Here is a 13,769-nt window from a genome sequence, read left to right as displayed (position 1 = left end):
TAAGCATTCACCAGCACAATAGCTGTGTGATCACTTTAACCTGTAAGCTATGCAGATACACAAGAAACTGCCAAGTAAGAGCTTATACTCCTGTCCCTCTGACATCCAGCTTGTCCTCATTTGAGCTCTTCTGCTGTCAGGACACACTTGTGCACTGAGCGAATGCATCAATACAAAACTGTATGCATGTAGGTCAGTGATGACACCGAATGCATCCAAAATAGATTCAAGTGGAAGCAAAGTTTTGCATCAGACACTGCAATGGGGACTTCTCCAGTCAGGATCAAACTATTTATGTATTTTTACTTGCTGTATAAGACTTTTTTTTTCCACTTTAAAAAAAATTGTGTCTAAAGCTAGGCTTGGAATGTACGTCTAATGCTAGATATGACTGATATTTCTCAAAACTTCATTAGAAAATAGTGATTATGCCACCCTAATATTGCCTATACATTGCCTGACAATGCGAGTATAAGTGTGAGAGGAGCGCTGTCTACTCACCCAAGAGACCAGCAAGTCATGATAGTCTTCACTCACACTGATACAGATGTTCAATATGAACAAAAAGTGAACCAATCAGTGGGTGACGGTCACCACTATATCAGCCATGGTCCTGACATCTCACTGTGGGAGGGGTTTCACCACAATATCAGTCATACAGACCCTCCTGATGCTCTGTTTGAGAAAAGGTAACATTTTCTCATGGGAAAGGGGGTATCAGCTACTGATTGGGATAAAGTTCAATCCTTGGTTACAGTTCTTTAACAGTAGTTTTTACAGGGCTGTGGAGTCAGTACAAAAATCATCCGACTCCCAACTCCGACTCCTCAGTTTATGAAATAAACGACTCAGACTCCAACTCCGACTCCGGGTGCCCAAAATTGCCCCGACTCAGACTCCAACTCTGACTCCACAGCCCTGAGTTTTTTACCCACTTTTTAAGTGTTGAAAAGTTATTTTAAGCAGGAAATGAAAATTATCTCCTAGCAGAGAAAGTGAATGGTTTGGGCCAATGGTGCGGTTACCTGGCAGCAAAAGATTGCCTCACATGTCACAGCACAGCCGTTACCGCACACAGATGTGACTCAATATCATTGCTGCCACTCTGCTGCCTGTGCCTAGCACAAGCAAATGAATGTGCCTATGAGCAGCTGACAGCCTATGAAGTCACCGCCTTTAGCCCTTCCATGTGAAAAAAAAGCCTTGATTTGCCCACTCTGAAAATGTGACAATACTTAAAGCAGGGTGCCTTTCTATTCAGGAACCCCAGGTACGTTCTGTGATAAAGGGGAGCCTCAGAACAAAGCTAACATTTGGAGCAGATGACTGATGAGTTACACATACATGAAGCTAAATACTGTACATTTCCCGAGTGTGCAAACCAGCTATTACCTCTCCTGCTCTCCTACAGCAGAGCCGATTCAGTAACCACAGTCCTGAATATGCTACAGTTCCTTTTATATCTACATGAGGAAGCTTGACTGTTGAAAGACAAATATTTTAACTCTGTCCAGATCTGATAGATTGAAATGTTTTTTTCTCCTATGACGTTAGATCAATTAGTTTCTATGAGAGAACAGGGGTCAACAACTAGTATCTATGAGTACAGTAGTAAACAATGAGTCAAGTAGTGCTGCAAAAAGAAAAACAAACACTTATTTGAGAATTGACACTGCAATATAAATGGTGAATATACTCATACAGGGGTATGTGGGGACAATGCCATCACAAGCTCTCATGTATAAACAGTCTAAATAATTCAAAAGACCTAATAATTGGAGAATCTCAAATCTAGTGCCGAGCATCACAAGCTGAGCAAAATAAAAGCACTCTTTGTGGTTTTCAGCAAAGTCGGTATGTCATTTCCTGAGTGTCTGACATTGGGGTAAATAACTGAGTCGCGTCAGATATATGCCAGTGTCCAGTGCTGTGTATAAGGCTGGAAATATGCAAAGAGTTTTTTCGTAGTAGATTTACTGGCCGATTGATTTTCCGATTTGGTACTTATCCGTTAGCAGGGCGCATCCGGCAGGTGGCGCTGTTATTGCTAATTTCATTCATACTCACTTCACGTAATAGTGTGTGAATGGAACCGCCGCAGGTGGCGCTAATTACATTTCTAGTGAACGTAACAATACAGTGTTAATGTAAACTAATACATTGTGTTTGAAGTGGCCGGAAACTGTCACTTAATGGAATTAAAATGAAGGCGGCGGCAATGTAACACATGAAGCCGCCGGCTTGGTCTGTTGTTCTTCTCCCCCTTTGCCCTCTGCCAGCTGGGGGGGGGGGGGACACACTGCCAGCTGGGGGGGACACGCGTGTCCCCACACAGTCGTTCGTTGCAAGCAAACAAGCAGGATTCCCTGCCGTGACGAACAACTCTGGGGGACACACCTGTCCCCGTAGGCTGCCAGCATTGTATAGAAGCGAGAGGGCAAAGGGGGAGAAGAACAGCAGAAGAAGCCGGCGGCTTCATCTGTTACATTGCCGCCGCCTTCATTTTAATTCCATTAAGTCTAAGTCTAAGTTTAATTCTATTAAGTGACAGTTTCCAGCCACTTCAAACACAATGTATTAGTTTACATTAACACTGTATTGAGTGTTACTGTCTACGTTCACTAGAAATGTAATTAGCGCCACCAACGGCGGTTACATTCACACACTACTACGTGAAGTAAGTATAAATGAATGAAATTAGCAACAACAGCGCCACCTGCCGGATGCGCCCGGCTAACGGATAAGTACCTCCGATTTTTCTGAATGATTTTCTGATCAATTTCCATTCACTTATATGAGAAAAACGATCAGAAAAATGATTAAAATCAGATCAGACCTGTCGGAAATTATCTATCGAGCCATCTATCTGTCGAAAAAACTCACTGTGTATTCCCAGTATAAAACATAACAGCACCCAGTCTGCAAAGTCAACTTACGTAAATAATGTAACTGATATACAACAAAAGGCCTTCTTTATCTTTTTTCTAGTTCTGCTTTAAGTCACTGTTTTTATTACCCTTTTTTATTTTGTCATCATCCAATCTGGTAACATCGCCACAGACGTGTTAACCAGAAACCACAGCTGTTGTCAATTTTCCAGCTTTCATTTCACAGCAGATAACTATACCAAGCAGCCAAGCTAAAGCTACAAACACACCTTGGCCCAAATGCAATTACATTTTTCTCCTGAGTTTTCTCCTAGATGATATTTTTAAACTTGTCAATAAAACCACCAACAAGCAATAACATACTCAAAATAATTTTGATACTCTTTACCTACTTTTTGGTATTCTTTCAGTTTCAAACTGCTGAAAATGTATTTTAAATAGAAAAGGAAAAATTATCTCCTAGGAGAAAACTCAGTAGAAAAGTTCATTGCATAGGGGCCCTTGTGTCACAGGGCCTAATGCAATATACTTCAGTGCAACCTAACTCAAAATAATTACAAAAATAATGCATGCGATGGCCAATATTATCCTTCAGTCAGAAAAGGATTCAGATGAAAAGGGGCACTAGCCAAGATGGCAATTTTTTACCCACCGCTAAGGGTCACCTGGCAATTTTTTTCGGCTCTCCCTGTTCAGTAAGCCAGCACCTATTCAGTAGGAGGCCTTGCGCAAGACTCCTTAACATTGCTACTGCCTATAGAGCCCATCCTAGTGGCTGCAGCTCTGGCACTTTGAGTCCACCAGGTGAAAAGTGCAATATAAATGCTATTTGGCTCGTCTTATGGATGATCCGGCTCTGCCTTCAGTCATTTCTTTCGCCAGTGCGCTGTTTAGGCACCAAGCGCATGCTGCTTGTTTTAGAGACTGAATCTGGCACCGACACTTCACTAATTAAACTCAGTAAAACCCAGTAACTGGCACTGCTAATGTGCAATTTTGCACTGGGCTCTATGGCAGGGCACAGTTTAAACTTAACACCATGTGAAAAATCACCTGCATATATTTTTTTTTATAAACTATCAGTGCCATGCAACTACAATGCCTGGAGTGTTATAAAATACTATCATTGACATCATCATCCTTTAGTCAAATATAGTCCTGTCTCTCCAACCTCACAAATGGAAAATGAAGAAGCCCATCCACTGTTAAAGTGGACCTGAACCCTTGCACAGGACAGAAGGAAAACAGAGAAATGCACATTGGCCTCCATTCACTAAGCAGTTTAGACTAGTCTACTGATGGTTTTTAGTCTACTGATTGTTTTTAGTCTACTGATGGTTTTGTCAGTTGCATCAAAGGGGAATTCACCATGACCAAATGTTTTAGACCTGTTTTTAGACCTGGTCTAAACCAATTGGTAATTAGGTGGGTAAAGCAGGGGAAAAGATCAAAAGATGCAATTCACAAACGAGTAGCTATGACTGACATCCTTCTCCTCTGATGAGCTCTCCTCTGCATACAATTAAAATCCAGCATAATTAATTCAAAAGGTTCCATCTTCACATCTAAAATACCTCACAGAATTCCTTTACTGACAGAAATCAGCTGGTCTAATCTCTGTCAGAAAAAGTGGGTGTGGTTACTCCTTGTTTTGTGAATTGTGTACTTACTGAATGTTAGACCAGGTCTAAAAATAGGTCTAAAACATTATACCAAATCATCAGTAGACTAAAAACCATCTGTAGACTAGTCTAAACTGCTTAGTGAATTGAGGCCATTAGATTGTTTAATTCCCCCTCATCTGTGACTAATCACCCCCATAATTTAATCTCTCAGCTGTGTCAGCTCAGGAATCTCCTCTGCCATGGCAGAGCAGCTAATTTGTAAGCACAGGATGTTGACAATATGCCTGCTTCCATGAAAGCAGGAAGTAGACACACTGCAGATTTATTGGAGGAGGATTGGATCTGTATTATCTGTAATGCTGGGGATACACGGTACGTTTCTGTACTGTGTATCAACCAGCTGATCCGGCCAGCTGATAATATTCAGCTGGTCCGATCAAGCCGCTCGACCCCCGCCCGCTCGATTCCCACTGGCGGACAATGGCAGGGAATCGAGCGCTGATAAGGAAGCGCCGGCAGGGACGATCGGCAATCGATGGAACGGGGACGCGGCTGGGTCGATCCGGTGGCTAATCGGCCGCCGGGTCGATCCGGTGGCTAATTGGCCGCCGGGTCGACCCGTGTATTTTAGGCATAACAAATTATTTTTATATTTTTGTAAAGATTATTATGCTGTTGCGTATCTTTTAGAGCGGAGAGGAAGTTCTGAGTTTAAGTCTGCTTTAATTCCAAGACAGCAAGAACGGTTTGAGCTGTGTTGACTTAAGAAGAAAAAAAAGTTGGTACTTGCATGTTAAGGATTAGCCTTGTAAATAAAAGGTGCAGAACTCTACGTGCCGGAGACCTGAATATACGTTCTACATCACTTATTCTCTACACTGGATAAAAAATACAGATGTACTTACGTGCTACACTAGGCACATGCAAAGGCTAATCCTGGTTTTATATTTGCACAATAACCATTGGATTCACAATTGAATAGTTATTATACCTTCAACATTTGTAGTTAGATATATCAGGAGAAGGAGATTACTTACATTACAGGTGAAAAGACAAAATTAATTATCTTTAAACACAAATGGATGCAGGAGAGAAACAGCTTATATTTAGCGCTATATAAAATACTAAATAATAATTGTGCTTACGGTAATTGCTGCAAGATTTCAATGCAATAGAGAAAACAGTTCTTGGAGATACGTTATAAAAACTGCTATAACTAGGAGTATACATTTATTAAACCCATCCTATAAAAGGAAATTCTTATGTGACTGGAGTGCCTCTTTAACAAGACATATTTTCCAGCATGTTGCTTTGCCTAGCCTATAAAGTGTAGGTGACGACCAGGAAATTGTCTTGTAACATGGAAACAATGATGTTATCTGTCTTTACCAGAATGACTGACCTTCTGAGGGCTAATAAAACAGCCCAGCAGCTGAGGCAGAATCTATATATTCAGAAGGCTGGCCACACAGACCTGATTGATTCACCTGCTGACCTTCTTTTCCATTATGTGGCGAACATGGATAACAGGGCTGGAATAGCACAAGCCTCTGCCAGGACCCAACACTGCATTTTAGCACACTTAAAACTTAAAAAAGCTTTCTCATCTACATACTAATGAGGCAAGTTGATCAGCTAAGACAAGCTGTAGGTCAAGGCTGCCAACAAGCCATATTGTTGAGCAGAATACATTATGTATGTGCCATAGTTGAGAATTAGATGCTTAGATTTTGAAAACAAATTAAAGTGGAACTGAACTCTTGTACAGGACAGAAGGTAAACATACAGAAATGCACCCTGTATGTATTTAGAGCATTTAGCCGGTCTATTTCCCCCTCATCCGTGTCTAATCACGGCGGATCGCTCAGAAACAGCCGTATCAGTCCGCCGACAGACTGTACACACGCCGGACTGTCGCTGGAACGCCCACCCAGCGGGAGGTGATGACGGACCCGTCGTTGCCTCCAGTCCGGCGTGTGTACGGACCTAAAGAACAACAACGAAAGTACCCTCACAAACCCAGTACCCCACAGTCAGAGCTTGTATGTGCATTGTAATGAGTGGAATAAGTATTTGATCTTCTTTTAAAAGAGGATTTAGTACTTTGGGGCAGAACCCTTGTTGGCAACCGCAGAGGTCAGACGTTTCTTGTAGTTGGCCACCAGCTGGGCACATATCTCAGGAGGGATTTTGGCCCACTCCTCTTATGAAAAAAAAAAGTGATGCCAAATATAATTTTTGCCTAGAAATGTAAAGTATTTGCAATAATGCAGCTTTAAAGGAGCAAGCACGGTTTCCTATGATACATCAGTCCTGAATATGAACCTGTAGTGTGGGGGGAATGCACTCCAATCAGATCCAATCATTGTGCCAAGGCCCATCCTGCAGTGTAGGGATGTTTAATTCATTTCAAACACATGAGGTCAGCAACATCTTCTTAAATGCTCTTTTATTGGCAGGTACTGTCTACAGATTACAAGCAATTTTAAAAAGATGCTGATGGCCTTGAAACGTTGAAACGTCATTGCTGCTGCTATGATGATACACTTTCAATAAAGGAGCATTTAAAGGACTCTCGAGGTGAAAATAAACTGATAAGATAAACAATTGCATCTATCCTCCTCCTCCTAGAAATGACTTTTTTTTAGATATCCCACAGTTTAATTTTATATTTAAATCTACTTTAAGTTTTTACTGTTTCATTTCTGCTCAATGACACCTTCACTGAAATATGCCCGAGCTAGAATCTGTTAACTATTGACCCTTTTTATCTTTTTCCTGCTGTGAGAAGCCATTTTCTGCTAGGTAAGTGTTTTATGACTGTAATTCCTTATCACTTAGGGTTACACCGTAGTCTGACCCAGTCCTGACAGGAACTGTCACTTACATAACAGATTTTTAAACCTTTCAGGCAGAAAAAAAGAAAAAAGAAAATAAAAGGAACACAGCATAGTTATTTGTGTGCTTGGCACTGTACATACACATGTCACATGTCACCTTAGGTATCCTGTAAAGAAGATGGTGCTGACCTCGTGTTTAAATTCAGTAATATGCAAAAAATTATATATATATATATATATATATATATATATATATATATATATATATATATATATATATATATATATATATATATATATATATATTACACACATACACAACATGCATGCAGCGGTTTCTGACTTTTTGGTCCTCATTAGTGCGTGACATGGATTGACGGGGGGCTTGGACCAATACGGAGTATTACCCAGAAGGCTCATGGTGTTCCAGAACCAGCGAGTATAAGGGGCTAAAAGAGCAATGCTAAATATAATTTTGACTTCTTAAAAACAGAAGGTACTTGCAATAATTACATTTTAAGTGAGCAAGTATAGTGGTGTGCGATACGACTAGCTATGACTACATAGCTACAGTACTCTTAATCGAATTTTAAATTAGATAGTACTGCCTGCGGCAGAGGGGGGGGTGAGCTTACCTATGTCGCTGCCTATAGGCAATACGTTCCACTCACAGTCCATGCAACTCCACTACTTCCTCCTTCAAATCCAGAAGGAGGAAGTAGTGGAGTTGTGTGGGCAGCAGAACCACAACACTGAAGAACTTGGCAGCCTTCCAGACACAGGCCGACAAGTCTGACAGGGGAAAGATACATTGATTTATTACAGAGACTGTCATAGTAGAAAGTGCTGCAGTTAGCCAGAACACATTAGAATAGCTTTTGGAACATGTAGGATGATAAAAAACAGGATGCAATTTTTGTTACGGAGTCTCTTTAAAGAACTTTTTCTCCTAGATTCAGGTCTATGTGAAACTCATGATTCTCATATGCGATAGAACTTTGTATTTCCCCTTTTCATTTTCTTTATATATCTGTAAAGCTGGTTTGGACAAATTTCACAAGTCAGGTAGCCCAGGATCCTAAAAATTACATATGGCTCCTGAATTTTCATATCATCTGTCGACCCCGGCTATAAAAATTCCACTGTAGACTAGTGGCAGATGTAACAGTTCCCTTGTCCAATCTCCATAAAAATGGAGAGTGCACTCCTGAGAGGAAAGAGAGAAAGCTCAGCTCCCAGGGACGGCAGAAATAAAAACCTGACCCAGACTAACCCTTTCTCACAAGCTTTCACACTCTGCATGGAGTTTGGTTTTACTGTTGAAAAGCTCAGCTGTCCACTTCTCTCCACTAGCTTCTTATAACATTAGACCCACAAGACATTAAAGAGAAACTGTAATCAAAATTACTTAATAACATTGCTTATTTTTTTAATTGTATACATTATTTAGTCAGTGTTGGCCAAGCCCAAATAAATATTTCCTCTTCCTGATGTACTTTCTAAAATGTACTGTATTACAGGTGGCAACATCTTTAGTACTGGCAGGAGATCTCTGTGGAATGTTCATTTCTGAATTTTCAGAAGCGAGTACAAAATATACCGGGTTTCTCAGGATGCTCAGGGGGTGAGAATTCTGCATACCTAATCAGCCTAGGCTACACATCACTTGGAGGGCAGAGTTACGCACAATATACAGCAATAAATAGCTATAGGAAATGTTTCTGTTTTTGAAACCAGAAAAAAAAACTAAAAAAAAAACATAAAAGTGGGTATCCTGAATAATTTACTGCATTCTAATTTATGTCGTTACAGTGCCTTTTTTTAAATAAAATTCTACTTTTAATGCAAAAATGTCATCAATATTTATGGATGTCTGTGCAATTTAACGTTATTAAGAAAACATTTTTTTCCATTTCACTTAGAAGCTAGATTACACTATGTACTTGCAAAAGGATGCTAATCTGGGGCACTGACCATTTGTGGAGGACATGCTTGGTAGAAAGGATAGAATTTGTTGGTAGGCAATTAGAAGATTTTAAGAACAGATAAATCAGCAATATTAAAATGACAGCTGAAAGCAAGACATTTCAGCAGATCTAAAAGTAATTTTATGGAAGGCTCCATAGTTTGTGGTCAGTACAATGATGATTTGCAAAATATCAAAATAGCTGGGAGTGGTCCAATGGTTTTGTTGACTTTGTAGGGATATTGGCTGTGGAGTCAGTACAAAAATCATACAACTCCAACTCAGACTTCTCAGTTTATGAAACCCAAAAATTGCCCCAACTCCAACTCTTCCTCCACAGTCCTGGGTGTACACCACAATCCAGGTTTAGGGCTGGTTCAGACGGGCGTTTTTGTGGCGTTTAACGCAGCGTTTCAGACGCAGCGTTTTTTGGGATCTACTGCCATCCCATGCAAGTGAATGGGAGCGTTTAGAGCTGGCTTTTGCAGGCTTTCATGAAAGCCTGGCAGTAGATCCCAGCGTTGCGTCTAGTCTCAAAAGCAACATGCTGCTTTCAGAGGCAGTAAACGCGAGGAAACAATAGCAGAGACCAGAACTGCTAGCCTTGAACGCTTTTCAAAAGCTTTCAAAAGCTAGCTTTTAAACGCTGGCGTTAAAACGCTGGCGTTTGAACGCAATGCCAAGCAAAAGCTCAGCAGACGCCCGTGTGAACCAGCCCTTACATTGCTTTACATTATACAGAGGTAAAACAAAGCCTCCCTCAGCTTTACTTCCTGTCATAGGAGCATTAACATGGAATTCAATTAAGTCACAGAAGAGAATAGGCCAACCCAAACAGAGGCGTCAAATCATGGCTCAAACAAAACACACATGTAGAGCAGCGCACAGGAAATATCGTGAAGCAATGTTTGTTTGGTTTATGCACATACCTATAATGACAGTAACAATGTTTCTCTGGAACTAAAATTATCCTATCGGGAGGAGAGAGACAGGAAAGGGCAGTTTCACACCCCTGCTATCACAATTTATAGCACAAAAGGCAATATATCTAGAGGCAAAACATAAAAACAATGGGCCTCACGCAGAAAACAAATGGAGAGAAGGAAAACATATGCATAGTGGGATAGACAGGCAAATCAGATTGCTAGTTACACAGCAGTAACAAGAAATCTTATTGCAGAAAGAGACATAATAGGTTTCAAACATTTCACCTCTATATGTGGTGTAAGCAAGACTTCCGCCACTAACTCACTAAAGGTTAAAGGACACCTGAACTGAGAGAGATGTGGAGGCTGCCATATTTATTTCCTTTACAATAACAGTTGCCTGGCTGTCCTGCTGATCCTTTGCCTCTAATACTTGCAGTCATAGACTCTGAATAAGCATGCAGATCAGATGCTTCTGACTGAAGGAGACCCAAAGTGAAAGGGATATGGAGGCTGGTATATTTATTTCCTTTAAACAATACCGTTTGCCTGGCATCTTGATGATCGTTCATGCATCAGTATGGTCTTAAGCACCTACCTGGAACAAGCATATGGCTAACCCAGTGAAACTTCAGTCAGAAACATCTGATCTCCCTGCTTGTTCAGGGCCTATGGCTAAAAGTATTCGAGGCACAAGATTGGCAGGACTGCCAGGCAACATGCATTGTTTAAACTCTTGTGGTGCTCTGCCGGAGTTTTACAAAAATGCATTGCTCCTGCTTACACTTGCAGCAACACAACATGAAGTAATAAAAACTACCAAACAAATTTATAATAAACAAGCCTGAAAAATAAATAAGGAAATAAAAACTGCTAGGTAATGCTGTAAGGAAATTAAAGCAGGCCGGATATGAAAAACTAACTATAACAAGTAACTTGTCTATATATCTTATCTAAAGTTTAGATAGTTTACACAGCAAATCTAGCTGCATATAGCTTCAACAGTTTATGATTATTTATTCCTGTGATACAATAAGTGGCCATGTCCTGTTTGTCACATTGTCACAGGCAAGCTGATCTGCATCTCCAGTCCTCAGCCTGTGAAAACTTCACTCCCTCTCCCCCCCCTCCTCCCTTCTGCCTCTGAAATCTCTGGCTAGTAACCTCCTCCTGCCCAGACTGAGCTCCCATAAGCCCTTGCTACTAAGGCTCAGAGTGCCAAGACACTCTGGAGAAGTTGTGGGTGAGGCTTGTTTAGTTTATAGGGAATTAGAGTATTGAAACAAAACAAAAAAAAGTATTTGGCTTGAGGAATGCCCTATAAACTATTTCAAAGGAACACAATTATAAATGAAGATGACCGGCACCATCCGTAGTTATAATGCTCTTTTATTGATCAAGATGCCATGTAGCCATCAAATAGCGACGTTTCGGAGTTTACCTCCTTTATCAAGCAAGGCTAAACATGCACTGACATATCTATTCAATGTAACACATTTATATACATTAATGGATAGTAGACAGCCAATCCTGGACCAAAATACAAACTGTCCAATCAGACAGGTCTATCTTATATACCGACCTGATGGGGAACTGATCTGCTGTCTAGCTATTGGTCACTGATCTCTCTCACCTCCTCTCCCCCTCACGTCACAGTGCTCACGGCCTCCCCACCGCCTGGACCTGCGCATAGACAAACTCCCGCAGCGTCATCAAGCCCCGCTCTCGGCGGACCTGATGGGAAACTGCGGCGAGTGACGTGGAGTGCGGGTGACGTCACCGCCGCCCACACATCCACACGCTATGCGACTGAGGGAGAGAGGCGACTGAGGGACAGATTGGTACATGCAGACATTAGCAAAGGTGAGATGGGCCGGCGTGGACTGACCCGCAGGGGCACTTTCCCATGTCTCAACTGCGTGCATTGCAGTTCTGTTATGAAAGGTGATGTTATCACACACCCCCATAGGGGCACTAAATTTAAAATTAAAGGCTGTCACACTTGTGACTCGATGTTTGTGGTTTATGCGATGAAGTGCCCCTGCGGCTTAGTCTACGTCGGTCAGACTACGCAAAAGAGGAAGGTTAGACTTTCGTCTCACAAACATGCAATTAGGGAAAAACTCTGAGCAAGCAGTACCATTTCATTTTAACCAGGCATCTCATACAGTTAACCAACTAAAATATATGATTTTGGAACAAGTGCCCCCCCCCCCCCCCCCCTAGAAGAGGGGGAGACAGGGTTAAAAAACTGTTATATAGGGAGGCATACTGGATAAAAAAAATTGGACTCTATGGAACCTAGAGGCTTAAATAGGGAATTGGATCTGACCCCGTTTATGTAATTGCTGTGTCTGTGCCTACTGACATCTTGGTTTATTTTATTTTATTTTATTTTTCTCTTATTTTCTAGTTTATACATCATATTTTCAGTAAGAGAATCCTCCTGAGTCCTCCCACAGAGTAAGATTGTAGAATATCCAGTAAGGTAGGAGACTTAACCTGCATATGATAAGATGGGTTGATTGTGATAGTGGGGGTTTCCACAGTGCGCACGGCGCCTTGTTGTCTGTTACCATAGTAACAACCTGTGGGAGGGGACGGACCTGCGCGTGGCCTTAGGGCGGCGCCCGGAATTCCGCCTCTCTCCCACAGTAGCATAGCGTGTGGATGTGTGGGCAGCGGTGACGTCGCCCGCACTCCACGTCACTCGCCGCAGTTTCCCATCAGGTCCGCCGAGGGCGGGGCTTGATGACGCTGCGGGAGTTTGTCTATGCGCAGGTCCAGGCGGTGGGGAGGCCGTGAGCACTGTGACGTGAGGGGGAGAGGAGGTGAGAGAGATCAGTGACCAATAGCTAGACAGCAGATCAGTTCCCCATCAGGTCGGTATATAAGATAGACCTGTCTGATTGGACAGTTTGTATTTTGGTCCAGGATTGGCTGTCTACTATCCATTAATGTATATAAATGTGTTACATTGAATAGATATGTCAGTGCATGTTTAGCCTTGCTTGATAAAGGAGGTAAACTCCGAAACGTCGCTGTTTGATGGCTACATGACATCTTGATCAATAAAAGAGCATTATAACTACGGATGGTGCCGGTCATCTTCATTCAAGTTGGATGCATCTGCAGTGCTGGCGGATTGACCGAGGCACATCCATTTGGAAGCGAAGGAAGGGTGCCACACTATTTACTATTAAAGGAACACAATTATGCAATGAGTAAAAGTTTATCTTGGATCCACTTTAAGGAAGTAATTAAGTAAGGAACACATTCAAACTGAACATTAATAGGATTTGCTGAAAAGAGACCAGAATTCTTAAACAAAAAGATACCCAAGCAGAACACAAATGATCAAGTTTCAAGGAATTATGGGTGGTGGAAGAGTTGGGCATAAGTTGTGACAAAGGATTTTCCCAGCCATTGAATTAACGTTCGAGAGTATGAACACCAGTGCCAATGGTGCCTAAACTGCCATAAGTAAGATCCGGTGCCTAAACTGCCATAAGGAAGATCCGGTG

General features: G+C 41.6%; 1 protein-coding gene across 3 annotated transcripts in view; it reads right to left on the bottom strand.

Moving 5' to 3' along the window:
* Positions 1-13,769, bottom strand: part of AGAP1 (ArfGAP with GTPase domain, ankyrin repeat and PH domain 1) — a 589,384-nt gene that overhangs the window by 546,313 nt on the left and 29,302 nt on the right. The gene's annotated exons all lie outside the window — the stretch shown is intronic.

This window comes from Hyperolius riggenbachi, chromosome 7 (assembly GCF_040937935.1).
Source record: "Hyperolius riggenbachi isolate aHypRig1 chromosome 7, aHypRig1.pri, whole genome shotgun sequence".
NCBI lineage: Eukaryota > Metazoa > Chordata > Amphibia > Anura > Hyperoliidae > Hyperolius > Hyperolius riggenbachi.
This window is presented reverse-complemented; position numbering and strand designations above follow the sequence as displayed.